Source organism: Dendrobium catenatum, unplaced genomic scaffold (genome assembly GCF_001605985.2).
Source record: "Dendrobium catenatum unplaced genomic scaffold, ASM160598v2 fragScaff_scaffold_422, whole genome shotgun sequence".
NCBI classification, from domain to species: Eukaryota; Viridiplantae; Streptophyta; class Magnoliopsida; order Asparagales; family Orchidaceae; genus Dendrobium; species Dendrobium catenatum.
The window spans coordinates 25,788-42,385 of NW_021318884.1; the positions used below are offsets into that span (position 1 = coordinate 25,788).

Genomic DNA, 16,598 nt, shown 5'->3' on the forward strand with positions numbered 1-16,598 from the left:
GCCAGGAATTGCTCTGTTCTGTTATGGTGGTGTTTGAAGAGGGATGTGATTCCTTGTAATCATTTTCTAAGCTATAGAAGGTTGGCTGATTTTGATTGCCTGAGAGGATGTGAAACTGTAGAGAATTCTGAACATGTTGCGGTAAATTGCATTAAGTTGCATCAAGATTTTAGTTTTCTTGAAAAATGGGGATTTGTTATTTCTACATTCCAATCTCTGGAAGATTGTTATAATGGATTGAAGCTTCTTGCGACCTCTAATCCGTTCCAAGGTAATTTGTATTGTTTTGTGGTGTTTTTTTGTTTGAAAAGTAGAAATAAAATAATTCATGATGGATTAGAAGATGGTTCTTCTTATATAGCAGCAAATCCAGTTAGTCATGCAATTGCCTCACTTAATATGAATCTCATTTGGGAGAACTAGGATGCCAATCAGCTGTGTAAGCTATCTCGTCCGTCTTGGCGTCCTCCACCTCCTAAATGGATTAAAGTTAATATAGATGCTTCATTGCTAAAAACAAATAAAGCTAGTATTGGAGTCGTCTTTAGAGATTTTAAAGGAATATTCTTATATGCTTTTGGATTCAATTGTCGACATTGGGATTGCTCACAACTTGAGATGTTATAATTTCCTTAAAGAGATTTATTCAAGATTGGATGTTTGATGCAGAAGGTATTATTATTAAAGGTGATAACCTTAACATTATCAAATTCTTTCAAGATGTAATAAATAAAGTTGATGTGAGGAACGACTACCTATATCCCAAGGATTTAGGATTTCTCAGTCATTTCAAGCAAGTTTTATATCTTTTCTCAAATTGTAATAAGTTGGCGGATTTATGAGCTAGCTCTTTTTTTAGATTTTTTTGGGATGATATTAGTTCTAATAAGATTCCTCCTTTCTCTAAATTGTTAAATGAGGAATTCAATTGTAAGTAGTTCTCTTTAATAAAATTTGCTAATTGCATTTTCTTAAAAAAAAAAAAAAAAAAGACTCTACAGAACTAATCTATTAATTTGTTCACTTTCAAAGAATAAACAACAAAACTCCAATTCCAAATAACCAAACAAATCTAAAACAATGAAGGCTCCGTTCTGGCCTTGTCTGAAGTTATGTCACAAATTGATATGTGTTTTAGCTTAATAATCACAAATAGATGAAGCAAACCACTTCAAAGCAAGGAAATCTTCAATAGTATTACAGATTTATTGAAAAAATATTTAAGTACATGCATATTATAAATGCTAAGGTGGTGGCATGATATTATCTTACAAATTAAGATGTGTTTCAGCATAACCCCAATTCAAAGTAGATACATCTTCAGTTGCGTTACAGATTTATTGCAGAAATCTTTAATAAGAATACACATACTAAAAAACATTTAAGGTGGTGGTAAGTGGTGAGCATCATGTGGAACCTGATATGGAGAAAACATCACGTTTGTAAGTGCAGAAGTCTCCATTGCTGATCCAATTGTTTTTGTCTCAGGATCATAAGTTGACAGCCAGTTTATCTGCCATCAGAAATTCACTCAACAACGCAGATTAAGAAGCAACATGTATCAGTATCTTATTGACTGTATAATTAAACGAAAAAAAAAAAATCTGGGTTAAGAAATTCTAATCTAAATTTATTCATTGCAAGATTTTTAATTATTAGATTTATGTTGAGATGAATATAATATAAAATTTGACTGAATAATTATTCATCTCAAACAAATTAAATAGAAAGAAAACAAAGAAGAATAAGAAACATGGAAAATGTAGCAGCATCTTATTGACAAGATGCTTAGATAGAAAAGAAAATTAGAGTCAGGATATTAGTCATGATTCAAATAAGATTATGATGAATTTTTTAATAGTTGGATTTGTTTTAAGATAATTGCATTACAAATATTGATAAATTAATAATATATTATATATAACTCAAAGCAAATTTAATGGACAAATTAAATTTACTAAAAAAATTATCTTTGTCAAATTTCAATGCCTAATTTTTAAAGCAAAAATTATTTAACCATTAAGTAATTTGTTCTAAGATGCTGAAATGAAACAAGGATCTTCCTTGGGATCTTCGGAGCCAGGACGGATACGTTACCAAAAGTCACCTTGATCTGGCACAAATCTTGAGGCATATTTGAATTGAAAATTTTCAAAATTAAATTTGGGACAATCTGTACTCCAATCTCAGCAAACTTATAGTCCAATTGAACTTCTAGACAAGACAAACCCAAAAGACACCAAAATCGGTCCAATCCGAGTCCAAATGGACTTGAATCAAGGAGATGAAGCATATTTGAAAGCTTCAAAGCATTAATTAACTAAATAAAATCCAAATATCACATGCTTATCATACCTGTTAACGGCGAATGGCGCACCATGGCGCAAAGGTCCCTTTGGAGCCATGGCGCATAGCGCACGGCTCGGCGCGCGCTATTTTGAACATGACGCAAGCTATATAAAAATTATAAAATAATAAGCATGAATATGAAATACTATTAAAAATGAAAGACAAGCTATCATAATAATAAAAGACAACCATAACATATATAAGTTCGACTAAGTAACATCCAAATATCTCATAATTCAAATATTACAATCTTTTTTTAAAAGATCAAATAAGAATTTAATCTACTCTTCTTGGGAATCATCATCATCAACAAATGTTAAAAGCTTCATTATCTTCTTCAACATTGTCTCCTACTTCATAATCCTCTTCATCACCCTCCTCATCATCATTTTCAATAGCAACATCATGCCTAATTGAAGATTATTTCTCTTTCCCTTTAGATCTTTCCCGAATATTATAACTTTTATCATAAACACCAGTAGCTTTAGCAACACTTGTCCAAGTTAAATCTTCCTCTCCAGCAATAAAGTCATTTTCTTCATCAGACTCATCACCTAATTTTCCTGTTAGCCATTCATTTGCATCATCTATCTCAGTCAAAGAAATAGGATCAATGACATCACGATGATTGAATCTCTGAATCAGTGCTCTATTATATTTCACATAAACTAAATCTTTTAAGCGACCATGATCTAATTTGCTTCTTCGTTTGCTATGAAGCTGCAATTAAAATATTATTACATTACTATATTATGAACATATATAAAAAATCAGCACATACATTGTAAAATACTTACATGTTAAAAAATACTCCAATTGTGTTCGCATCCAGATAAACTACATGTTATACTTAGGACTTTGATAGCAAGACTTTGTAAATTGGGAGCTCCATGTCTATATGCCAACCACCAATCAGCTGGAAGAAATGAATTTTTTTTCAATATTATATAACAAATCAATCTTAATTTTTTTATAAATAATGATACCTGGAGATCGGGTAGTTCTTTGTCTTACAGCTGGAGGAATACCAAAAAGTCCTTCACCCCTAATGTATAAATTTAATTCATTACTGATTTTATCTTCTTCAGCTATATCTTGAGATAATCTTCCAATACATTGGAAAAGACCATCAGTTATTTCCTTATCCTTGGCAATATCGAGGTTATTGAAGAAATATTCAGGATTTAAAAAATGTCCCGCTGCATGTAGAGGCCGATGTAATTGCACTTCCCATCTTCTAACAATCATTTTAAAAATTTGATCATACTTCTCACTGTTATTGAAGCTTGCAGCAATTGCCTCTTTTGCTCTATCAATTGCTTCATATATGTAAGCCATTGGGGGCTTCTTCTCTCCATCAACCAATCTAAGAACCTTTAATAAAGGACCAGTTATTTTTAAGGCATACACTATAATATTCCAAAATGATTGCTATAAGATTGTATCTTGAGATTGTTTTTCTTTAGCCTCTTTCGCATAAGAACCCAAGATAAATTCCTTACAAGTAAACATTTTCTTCAAGTTCAGTTGTTGTTGATGAAAACATTGTAAAGTTAAGAAAGCTGTTACAAAGCGAGTCTTTGCGGGTTTGACAAGTGCTCTTTGATTTGTGCACCTTCTCATTAACTCAAGTAAGCGAGGCCTAGAATATATAAAGCTGAGTACTGCCACTATTTTCTCAAAGCATTGTCTTAGCTTTTGAATTTTGAAAATGTCCTCCATTATTAAATCCAAACAGTGAGCAGCACAAGGAGTCCAATAAATGTGAGGATCCAAGTGTGTACCTAGTTTTAAGGGCTGCCTTAACAATCCAAGCGGTATCATGCATGTACTTTGCGATGCCGAGCGTGTACCTAGCGGTACCGAGCGTGTACCTAGTTGTACCGAGCTGTACCGAGCGGTATAGAGCCTATAACTAGCAGTACCGAGTGGTATCCAGCATGTACTTAGCGATACCGAGCATTTACTTAGCGGTACCGAGCATGTACCTAGCGGTACCGAGCATACCTGTTAAGTTATAAATTCTTGTAAGAAATAGCCGTGCAAAACAACAAAGCTGTGCGGAACAGACGGAGGTTGCAAATCGAAGTCAGCTAGTAAGATTTTATTGGAACAGACGAAGGAGGGGGCGAATTTGGCAGAAGTACTGCTCTGTGGGACGATTCAGCGAAAACAACGACTTCAACTTTCTGGACAGATTCGGCTGGATTCGGCGGAAGCAATCAATGCAGCAAACAGAAAATAAAAAACCTTTGACTTCGGGATAGATTCAGCAACCTCGACTTAGGGACAGCGGGATGTGTTCGGCGGATGCAGCAAACAGAAAATCTTTCGTAAAATTAGGGCAATGAGTAGTCGTTTATCTTAAAATATAGATATATTTTTAAATATAAAAAATATTCATAAGTATGCAGAAATTTAAAAACAATTTGGCGTGCTATTTTACACCGTGCACAATGCGCTATGGCTCACATGTGCCACAAATAGAGGGCCCTATTTTAAACACATGCGCCTCGCCATGAACATGGTGCTGTAGGTGCGCCGCACCGCGCCGTGTGCCATGGCGCGCGCTATTTTGCGCCATTGACAGCTATGATGCTTATAGTCGAATCCAGCGGTTAAACGAGACAAATCTAACAATCCCAAGATCACATGATTTTAGAATACTTTATGAAAGCTCTATGATCGAAGGAATCAATATGGATCATTTGATAGAGCACTCCAACTTTGCTTAATATTTTCTCTATATTTACAAAACATGCTACTCTAAAAAACCTATAAATAGGCTCTTATTCTTTACATGAGGGGGAGAAAGGAGGAACAAGGAAGGATAGATAGAGAAGTAGAAATTACTCTCTTGCATTTTCCAACCATCATCGTCGTTGACCACCACCAACTATTGCCGCTGTGGATCAGCATCAAAGATCTTTACCATATACAAAGTTTGACAAGTTTTAACCCAATTGTTGGGTATCAAAGTTCATTTGTGGACATCTACTTTCTATAATTCCCACTAGGAAAATCCAGCCCTGTTGTTGGGTATTAACTGTCATAATTGATTTTTGTACTATTCCTCTTCTTAAACAGTGAAGAATGGATGATCTTTGTATCACTTATTATGCAGTGGATTTTACAAGTGGGCCAGGCCTCGTAGTTTTTTCCCTTTTCCGGATTTTCAGGTAAAAAATTCTCTGGTCCTACTACTTCCATCTGTACGCACTGAATCATTGTACAACACTGAGACGTAAAATATACATTTTACCAACTCAAATTTTCTAGCACACAATAAGGAGAATAATTAATAGCTGGTGGCAGTGGGAGATGATGTGGTGGTGGTAAAGGTGAGTGAGTGTTGACATATGATTCAAACAAAAGAGAGATATAATAAAAACATTTGCTTAACTAATTACCTGCCGGCTGCCCATTCCATATCCTGTGTAAATCCTTCAAGAATCCCGCCTTCTGCTACAGTGTCGCATTCGTCTCTTGCTACATTATCCTTATCTATGCAAATAGCACCGAAGGGTACTATCTCACGCGTGCGAAGAACTTCTCCATCGGGCCATTAAATATAATGACGAAACAAGCTTGCTCCCTCAGTTCATTCCCATGTCCCCAACTCTCGCTCATTTCCTCTCCCACGCACTTGAAGTCTCACTTCCTCCACACAAAAATTTGGCATATCTTCCTTCTAACCGACATCTGTACCTATATGAAGCTTCCTCTAGCCCCATTCGTCGACCAACCTCTAAAAGTCATAAGCTCCGATTCAAACCTTACTTGAAGCCACCAATCTCACTCCATCCTGACCCCTCTCTGCACCGGCTTCTACAACAAAACCAAGAGCCCATAAAGCCTCCTAACCCGACGCCAACATCTCCGTAGTCTGCTCTACCTCACACCGTTATTCCCGACCAGATCTACCTAGGCCAACCGAGCCCTAGCCCAACCCGACCTTATGGTTCCTTCGATTCAGAGAGAGAGAGAGAGAGAGAGAGGGAGGGAGAGAGAGAGAGAGAGAGGGGGGGAAGGAGAGACCTAACCTTCGCTCCTCTAACATTCCCTTCCTCTAGGTTTGGAAGTTACGACATTTTGAGCGGAAGCAAGAATCTGAGCAGATCTACCTAGGCCAACCGAGCCCTAGCCCAACCCGACCTTATGGTTCCTTCGATTCAGAGAGAGAGAGAGAGGGAGGGAGAGAGAGAGAGAGAGAGGGGGGGGAAGGAGAGACCTAACCTTCGCTCCTCTAACATTCCCTTCCTCTAGGTTTGGACATTTTGAGCGGAAGCAAGAATGGGAGCCGCTTGCTATGAAGGTAACTTTCCCATATTCACGTGCTTCTTCGGTAAAATCCCTAAAATTCAATGAACTATAGGTTAGTGAATCAAGAATTTATGGCAAGAAGAGGGAAATGAGGATTTAACTCTCTGTGAGAGGTTTTAACATAAATCCTGCTCTAATCCTACTTAAATTAGATCAGATCTGTGCAAATCCTATATAAATCCCTTTTCTAAACAATCCCTAAACCTTTCTTAATTAACTTAATTGTAATTAATTTCATTTAATTATATTTAATTACTAATAGTGATTAACTATGATTAATTGGAACCAATTATAATTAGTTAATTACAATAATATAGAGTTACTTTTAAATTAAATATAAGTAATTATAATTAGCTTTGGATTAATTATGAATTAAATCTAATTGATTTATAATTTGTTTTAAATTAAACATAGTCAGCTATAGATTAAGTATAATTAATTATAATTAATTTATAATTAATTACAAATTAGATCCAATTAATTTGTAATTAATTTTAATATTAAATATAATTAATTATATATTAAATATAACTAATCATACTTAATTTATGATTAATTATACATTAAATATGTATGAATTCTTGACTTCTCTTGCCAACACCACTGACACTTGCAAAGGAATAATTCCTAAACTTTGAAACCACGTTTCGACACTTGCAAAGCGGTGAACAATATGCACGCTTTTCTCTAATGTGATGGGAGGGAATACGTTGTGATGCTTGTGACCAGAGGGGCAATCTCCTAAAACCTCATTTTTTGGCGTTAGTAATGCTTCGAAAAACTAATTCATACACGCTATTCTTTAGCGTGGTGGGAAGCGAACTGAGTGCGACGCCTACAACAAGGCAGGGTCAAATATAAAATTGTGCATTTCAAATAGGTGCTGGAAGACTCATGCATGCCTTTCTCTAGCATGGTGGAGGATGAAGACTATGGCCGCGGTGTCCCATGACACCAATCGTGCATGCTTTTCTCTAGCATGGAGGGAGGTCAAGTTTCCCGTCGTTTCCCCTAAACAGGGGAGATGCCAGGAGGCTACCGAAATTTTCAGCAAAATTGGGGACTTAGACTTGAAAAAAATTTGGACAGCAAGCAACTTATTTTAGATTAAATAATCAATAATTTAAACTTAAATTCAAATCAAATAATCTAAGTAAAAGGAATTCTAATTTGACTTGGACAAATTGAACACAAACAAATATTTACAATTTGACTACAGAGGACTCAAACAAATGTAGAAAGATTTGACTGAACTTGAATGAACTAAGAGCAAGGAGCTCTAACAAGATTTGAATTTAATTTAAATATTAAGAAGAAATAATGTGAACAAGAACCATGACTTGAAAATTAAGAGGAATTTGCAAAATCGAATTTGTAAACCTTTGAACTTGATTGAACATGAATAGGGGACATGAACAAGATTTGAACAACAAAGAACTTGAACCGAACAAGACTACAAAGGACTTGGACAATTACAAAGAACTTTGTTTGGACTTGATGGACTATACATAAAATTGAATGATTAAATAAAAGATTTGATTCAAACTTGATTTATATAATAAGGGATTTGGATATGAATGTGACATGAGTTAGAACTTAAGTGAACATCATGATAATAGGAAACTCATGGCAGAAGATCTTAAAACATAAGTTATATACAAGGGAGCACACTGGTTTCTTACATATACTGAAGATCAATGAGAATGAACATACACGAAGAATACATGATGAACATGATAGTGCCCTCCAACCAATATTAAAATACCAGCAAGCATACTAAGTCTTGCAAACAAGGGATTGAAAAAGAGATATGCGATCAAAATGCAACATGAGGTGCTCGTTAGTGGAATAATAAATGTAGTAGGATCTATATCATCAACAACAATTCAATTTCAAGCAGATGTAGTAATCTCCCTACGAGCATGAGGGGTCCATGAGCAATGAACATGATTTAACGTGTATGTGATGTGTGTAATATATCATCTACAGTCCAAGACAACAAGTTGCTATGAATGCAGATATTTGCAAACAATAACTTATGATGACTAAAGTTTATGCACATCATTCATAAACAATAGTGTAAGGAATGCAATCTATTAGCAAGCAACATTAGAGAAATTGAAATGAATAGAAATACATGTGGTTGTAGATGATTCATGACATACATAACGCTTCATTCACAAACAAAATTAAAGGAGTCATAATATACACCACAACCTACTCATAATTTATGCCTATAATCAAAAGTATGAAGCTTTCAATGTTGAGAATCTTCATGCCAATCAAGATGCAAACATCAACGAATAATGAAAATTGATACACAAACAAATGCAACCATTCATTAGTCAACATATATGAAGGAACTGGTGTGGATGCAACTCATCAGGCAATTTATGTTAACCAACATTGCAATATCCTGGCAGTCAACATCGACTAGCTAACGAAGGAAAAATTATAATCCCTTACGAACAACTATGGAACACTTGTGATCATTCATGAATAATAATGGCATGCATCCAAATAAATATCATTCAACACCTCATGGTTAGCATTAATACATTTTCATATATTAGGAGCCTTGCTATCAAAGCCGATCAACTTTCAAGTACAATGGTTCATCAAAGAAAGGGTAACATTAAGTTAGTTGTAATAAATACAACAGACTCTCTGCAAGCATAAGTCACTTATAAATGATGATGAGATTCCATGTAATTAGGAGATTTGTAATAATTGCAATAAGGATGAAGATGAATGCAAGAAGTTCATCATAAGTGCAGTAATATATTTGCAAGTAATGACCGTCGGTAAATAATGAATAGTATAGTATTCTAGAGCCAAAAATGACCAATATACAAGCACTTGCAACATGCCCTACATATATTGAATTGAATATAATAGAATGCAATAATTCTCCAATCAACACACATAGGGAAGACTTAGAATGAATGCAACAACATCTTGCAGTCAATCACCACTCAGTATCAAGTAAGTACACTAGTCTTATATAAGCAAAGGTGGATAATACAAAATGAATACAAGTTCCTACTAGCAGTGGTAGAAGCTCCGCCATACACATAATATGCCATCTACTAGAAGGATACAAGGAGCTTATGACAAGCACTGAGATACTTATACAGTTTGTTATAAGGCAGCTATGAATACATTGATCCTCTACCAGTAGAAGTAGAGGATGCATAACAAATATAAATGACTACAAACCCATATGAGTTGTTGTAGAAGGACCCTTAAATGAACAAAATATCCCCGCATATGCACCGTAGCTTGTATAAACATAGATAAACAAAAGGGGTAAGTATAATCAAAACACCTGCATAGGCCCTGGCGAGCATGTTAGTGATGCCCAGAATTACTACGCGGGTTAAATGGTGAGTCCAAGTTCGAGCCCAATCCTTCTATGTGAGTATATGGGAGTCGACATGGCTCAAAATATTAAATAAATATATGATCGTGAGGTAAACCGGGATATTTATTTTATACATTCATAATAGGCCTTCAAGGCCTTCAATAAAGAAAACTCACCAGCAAAGAAATAAAGCCTATGAAATATGATCCTTTGTCAATAACTCGATGGAGTCGACAAGGTTCATCCATAAAATACAAATATTTTCAAATGGAAATGACCTCAAAGTTACCCCGATGATGGCCGTGTTGAATGAAAATCTCAACCAGATGGGTTAATTCCAAGTATTCAAATGCCTTACAAGCTCCACCCAAAATCTTAAAAATCATCTAAATTCAAAAATTTAAAATTAAAATAAATCCATCAACATTTAAAGCAAAATCAATTCATCCTTCACAATAGTTTGTCGAGGTTGAATAATTGAAATTTACTACAGCTCACATGGAGCTAATGCTTAGTAAAAAATATTAGTATGATCCATTGTCAAACAATCTCCTGCCAATAAGGATGTAGTACATGTCCTCTAAATGACAATTTTTCCATCAAATGACACCATAAGATAAATTATTATGACTCGAGGCCCTTTGAACAGGGTAGTTTTGCTGCCAAATGACACCACAAAATACAGGTTATGTCCAGATCCAGTAAGTTCCCTAGTGGCATCAAATCCTTGAGATATGATCAATAGGGCACAAAGCCCTCTGTTAGCTAAGGTGGATTCAAAATTTTCCCCTTAGACAAACATTCATCCCATGTCTACAAGATCCGCTTGGATGAAGCAACCCATAGTATCCAACAATGATCCTTTTGTCAGGTTGGGTAGACAACCTCCTCTGACTAAGTAAACTAGGGACCACAATGGCCCAGGACTACTGAACCATGGGATCTTGATAGGGTCTATCATCCATTCCCCCACCATCCCCTTTAAGTAAAAAATCATGACATTTCTAATTTTAAATATCAAATCTTTCAACCTTCAAATTTACAAACCCTTGAGCCCATGATGCTACTATATGCCAGATACTACATATCTCTATGTATCTGATTGACGACTAGCCTTAACTGAAAGTTCTTTCTCATTATCAGGAGGGGTAATTAACTATTGGGCTTACGCCTATAGGAAACCAGAACTCATATCATAAAGTCCATGCAAAATGAGGTCAAAATCTCTATGTAGTGTCTTATCTATAAACCCATATGTCTTCCCAAAATTTACCCCGGAACTTAATCCGTTAAAACTCTCATGAAAGAAAAAGTAAAGAGAGCAGAGGTTGGGGCCAAATTTTTGGATCCCACAGATTTCTGGCGACTCCACTAGGGATTGATTTTTCTTTCCATCTTTGGCTAGTCATCTCAACGTTGTAGTAGTAGTAAAGATCAATATGGACTAAAATTTTAGGATCTTTTAAAATGATCATTTAACGAATCAAAACTTTGAATATTCTGAAATGATCATTCAACAAATTCATATGACATTCAGTAGGGTTTTTAAATTTATTTTAATTGCTTGTTTATACTGACTATTTTTGTCTATTTTTTTATGTTATGTGCAAGTCTCTGTATTTTAAAAGTGTGGAGTGATGTATCAGATTATGATTACTAACCCTTACCTTTCATTCGTGCAAATGGATCTATAGAATACCTCATTCACTGTCCAACTAGGGGGTGGCGCCAATATTCAACTGGCAAATGCATCATTAGCACCAAAAATATTGGAGCTACAATCCAATTTGGTACTGTTAATTTCCTTGTAGTTGTTGTAAGAAATGTCAGAACTCCTATCCATCATGCGCATCTGCCAACACAACGACTCGCTATTAAAGTTGCTACATGCCGGATGCATCTGCCAGCGTTACGACCTACTAATGTTGCTAAAAATCTTTGTAAGAGGGTTTCTGTCTTCAAAAGGCTGCCACAGCCTGAAGCCCCAATCACCAAAAGAATTATGGCTGGTGGGCTAATTTCTTTGGTGGCTCTAAACACCACAACTCTGTCAACCGGGTTACTTGCACCCGGAAAGAATGATGCTGAGGTCTCCTCATATGAAGGAAGGCTTACAAGAAGGCAGAGGAGAAAGACAAATGTTGAACTCTAAGCTCAGCAATAACAACTTCCGGTCCACACACCGAATCTGCCGGCCCAGGAGCTAGAGGCAACCATTCCCACCCGGAATGGTTTTGCGGTTCTAAAATGTGTCAAAACAAATAGCACGACTGGTGAGCTGAAGAAATTATTTTGAGACCAACGGCCTTAAGTCCTTACTCCTCAGAAGAAGAAGGAACTAAAACTCTCTTGACTCGGGTCTATAAGGTCCTGAAGACTGTGAAAGAGAGAGGACTGAAGAAGAGAAGATACCAGCAACCACTGATGGTCGAGACTAGGAAAACTCAGCCAAGAGAACACTTATTTATTATAGTGGAGAAAAAAAGAAAGAAAATATGTCTTGTGTGGTGATTATCGAAGCATGACACTTAAACCTCGGGTTCAGGGATCCGCCGCCTAAAGGTCCCAATATAAAGAAAAAAACTCTGGAGGCTAAGGACTCCCAGAGAAGAAGAAAGTAAAAGAAAAATAAATCCCGGTGTGACATTCGGTGTAGCCTCCCAGAGATCCAGCCCAAATAACAAACAACATCAAAAGCGGGTCCAAAAGAAGACCCACAATGACGCCATTCCTAACGGTCAACACCTTGGAGATTTCTCCAGGGGATTCAAAAGAAGAAACTAACTTTGACCGCAACCTGCTGGTTGAAGAAGTCTCCTTTCCTAATAACGAACCGGAGATCTAGTGGCATCCTTGCTTGAAGATTCTAGTACTAGAAGAGGAAGGGGAAGAAGACATGAACGAAAAGGAGGAATATATCATAGAGGAAGAAAATATCAAATAATATATAGAATAAAACTTAGAAGAAGAAGAAATGGACGATACCATAAACATGGAAGTCATCTACATGATGAGGCACACTAACATCAATAATGAGGCCTACTATGATGAAGGTGAAGATAAAGATGATCAATAATCGTTGGTTAGGCAAGTACGCCATCACCATCGTGAGGCTACTTCCACTACAGGTAGAGGTGGTCCCTCTTCAGAGAAAGAATGAGAAGAAGAGGTTGGGCGGAATCCCCCTGATGATGATAATACCACATTCGCCAATATGAGAAGGCATATGAGATGATAAATGAGAGCTAAAGATAGAGAAATCTCTCAGTTGAATGAGAAGATGATTGAGATGATGACTCAATGGGGGCAATGATGCAGATGATGCAGAGAACTGTCAGTATTGGTAACATGCCTAATTCGCCTGCCAATCCTCCAAACTTCTAAATGCCTCAAGTCTCAGGAGTACGGAGCGCTCATGAAGGCGGTAATGAAGTCAATAACATTACCCGCCAACCCACTCTATAGAACATTGCAAATACTTCTGAACAGGTGACTGCTGCACAGTTGGAAGCAATTATCATCGAGAAGATCAAAGCTATTATAGCCATTGATCAAGCAAAAAAGTTGGTGGGCAAGGTTCGCCCGTACCCTGCTAAATACAACCAAGTGCCATACCCAAAAGGGTATTCGGTCCCAAAGTTTTACACTTTCAACGGTACTAACAACCCCTGACAACACTTGGCATAATTTAAAGCCACCTATGAGAATACAGGGGGAAACGACGCCTTACTCTTATGATAATTTATCAGTAGTTTGACAGCAACTACTTTTGAATATTATGTTGAATTGTCAAATGACTCTATGAAAATATTAGTAGAGTTGAAAGCTATGTTCATGAAGAGGTTTGCCAGGACGACCGAGAAGATTTCCATCGCTGAACTCGCTCTGGATAAGATAAAAAGGGAAGAATCAGTGACTAAATATATTTCTAGCTAGCGCAACCTAAGTATGAAATGTGAGCAATAACTTAAAAAAGAGCACGTCATGTAATTACTGATGGGCAACATTAATGATAAGATGCAAACCTTCCTATGCATGGCTATAATTACCACATTTTAAGATTTGTTGGATAGGGTGGCCAAGTTTGAGAAGCTGAATTGGTTCATATCTAAAAATCACTCTAATAAGCCCAAGAAGTCTAAAGCCATGGGTGCTAGAAGAGGCAAGGTTAACTCTACATGCTTCTCCAGAACAAACAAAGAAAAATAGATGATTTATAATGTAGACAAGGGAAAGCAACCAATGCAGTATGAAGAAAATCCTAAGAAGACCTACAACCCTAACCCCCAATCGAAGATGATACTCGGGGGAAATGATAGGCCACGAATCTTCTAAAGTGGAGGAGAACGTCCGAGGCAAGTAATGGGAATTGGTGATAGAATGTTCCCATCCCTCAAAGATAAAATGAATAAAAGATAATCATTTAAGAGGGATAGCATCGCCAAGTTGTTTCGACAGGTAGTGAAAGCGGACTTGAAACTGCCGGAATACAAGAGGCCCAAGGAGTCAAAACATATTAGCGACCCAAATTATTGCTTATACCATTGGGTAATCAACCATCCTATTGAGGATTGTTACATCTTTAAGGATAAACTCAAAAGGAAGTACCGGAAGGGAGAGATTACATTGTCAGATAATGTGTAGACTAATTCCAAAAAAGAATAAACTTGGGTAGTTACGACTTCCTTCATACCCCTGATTGAAGAAAGAAGAATGAAAAAGGAGCTGATTCAAGAAGAATAGTTGGAGATTGTGGTCTCTAAGAAGACTGTAAAAATATTGAAATAGCTTGAAAGAGTTCTAGGGGGAATATCCTACTGAACTAGTGCTAAATTTGAAAGTTCTGTCTATGACATGAGCTTGTACTTCTAAATAATTTCCCAATAAAGCTAGCACTTCGAAGTCTTAAAAGGTGAAGCCTCCAAGAAGAAGACCAAACTGAAGAAACCCAAAGAGAAAAATACGGTAACTTAGAGAGCTATCGACAGTTTGGATGAATATTATGAGACTGTGAGGCAACCTATTAAGCTTGATGACTTTATGTCAGAGCTCAAAATAGATGAAGCCGAAGAAGGTTATGAGAATCTCTTCCCGTAGAAATTTGTCGGGTCATCTCAGTGGAAACAAATACCTTGACAAAAGAAGAAAGCACCGAGGAGCTAACCTTTGAATCTTGTATGATGGTGTTGCTAATGAATTATAGTTCGGAGGAGGATCTGTATTTTCCAAAATTGAACGAGTCGGACCATGACATAGCATCACAGATGAGACATGTAAACCTAGGAGGTGAATCTGAGTCAACAGATGAATCCCTCAATGCAACAATCGCTGACTCTGAAGAAAACACACCATCGAACGAGTTTGAGCCAGAAGAGATCGCTCAAGTGTAGTTGAGAAGCGGCAAGATACTACCACCTCCATTAAGAAAAGGGTCTCTAGTAAAGATAAGGAGAAAGAGGTAGTCATCAACGATGATATTATCACTGATGATCCTAAGAAAAAGAACACTTCAGCCAAGGGGATATATTATAATATTTTATCACATCTAAGAAAACTACCTGCACAACTCAGCATATACAATGCCTTAGTAATGTCTAAGGACCTTCAGGAGACTTTGATTTAGGCTCTCAAAAATCTTAAAAAATATGAGGCATATTTTGCTAAACGTAATCTGATTAAGGTCCTACAAGCTCATAATGAGTCATTCGTCACCTTAACCGAAGAGGATATGATACTCAGAACAATAAATCATAATCGTCCTCTCTATATTATTACAAAGAGTGATAAGATGATAATCAGTCAGATCTTGATCGATCCCAAATCTTCCAAAAATATCATGAGCCTTAAAGCACTGAGATCACTCTGCCTCAATATAGAACACCTTGGGCCAGCTAAGCTGATGGTGCAATTCTTCAATGAGAAAAGGCAGAAGACCCTTGGATCATTCATGCTCCCTTTTGTATTTAGAGAACTTCATACATAGCCTAATTCCATATAATTATGCAAACACCTCATTCAAGGCACTACTAGGTCGCCCTTGGCTGCATGAATATGGCATTATCCCATCAACATTACACCAATGTGTGAAGTATCTCAGATATGGTGAAGAATTCAGGATCTCTGGTGATATTCATTTCTTTATAATTCAAGAAGCAACAGTTTTCGAAGATGCATAGTACTTCATGCCAAAGAAGCAAAAGCCTTAGAGTTCTCTCAAGGCTAAAGCATCAAAATCAAAGGATGCAACGTGATATGAACAAGAAGGCAAGAAGAAGCAGATGGGGAGAAAGAAGGCAACACCGACTCTTCCCCAAGCACCAATAATTCCTAAAGAAAGAAAACATGTACCTCATCTAGGGAGTGACACGGATGAAGATGATGTCACTCCTACCAAATCTCGAAGAGTATGCTATTCTATGGATGAATGGAGTAGGGAGGTTGAATATTCAAATGATGATTATGATTACGACTCAATCTACATGAACACGGTGCAGGATGTATTCTCTAGAAGAATAGGCAGCCTATCAATCTCAAATTGAGTACCCGTAGTCACACGTATCCC

General features: G+C 36.7%; 1 long non-coding RNA gene across 2 annotated transcripts; it reads right to left on the reverse strand.

Annotated features, from left to right (window-relative positions):
• Positions 1–1,170: 1,170 nt before the first annotated feature.
• On the reverse strand, positions 1,171–6,673 carry LOC110101093. 2 transcript variants are annotated; one of them, XR_002303629.2, is made up of 3 exons: positions 6,474–6,673; positions 5,760–6,273; positions 1,171–1,513 (listed from the first exon to the last, which is right to left on the reverse strand). It is a non-coding gene; the product is annotated as an uncharacterized LOC110101093 (long non-coding RNA). The 2 variants fall into 2 exon arrangements; XR_002303628.2 differs by lacking the exon at positions 6,474–6,673 and having other exon boundaries at positions 5,760–6,453.
• Between the last annotated feature and the right edge of the window lie 9,925 nt (positions 6,674–16,598).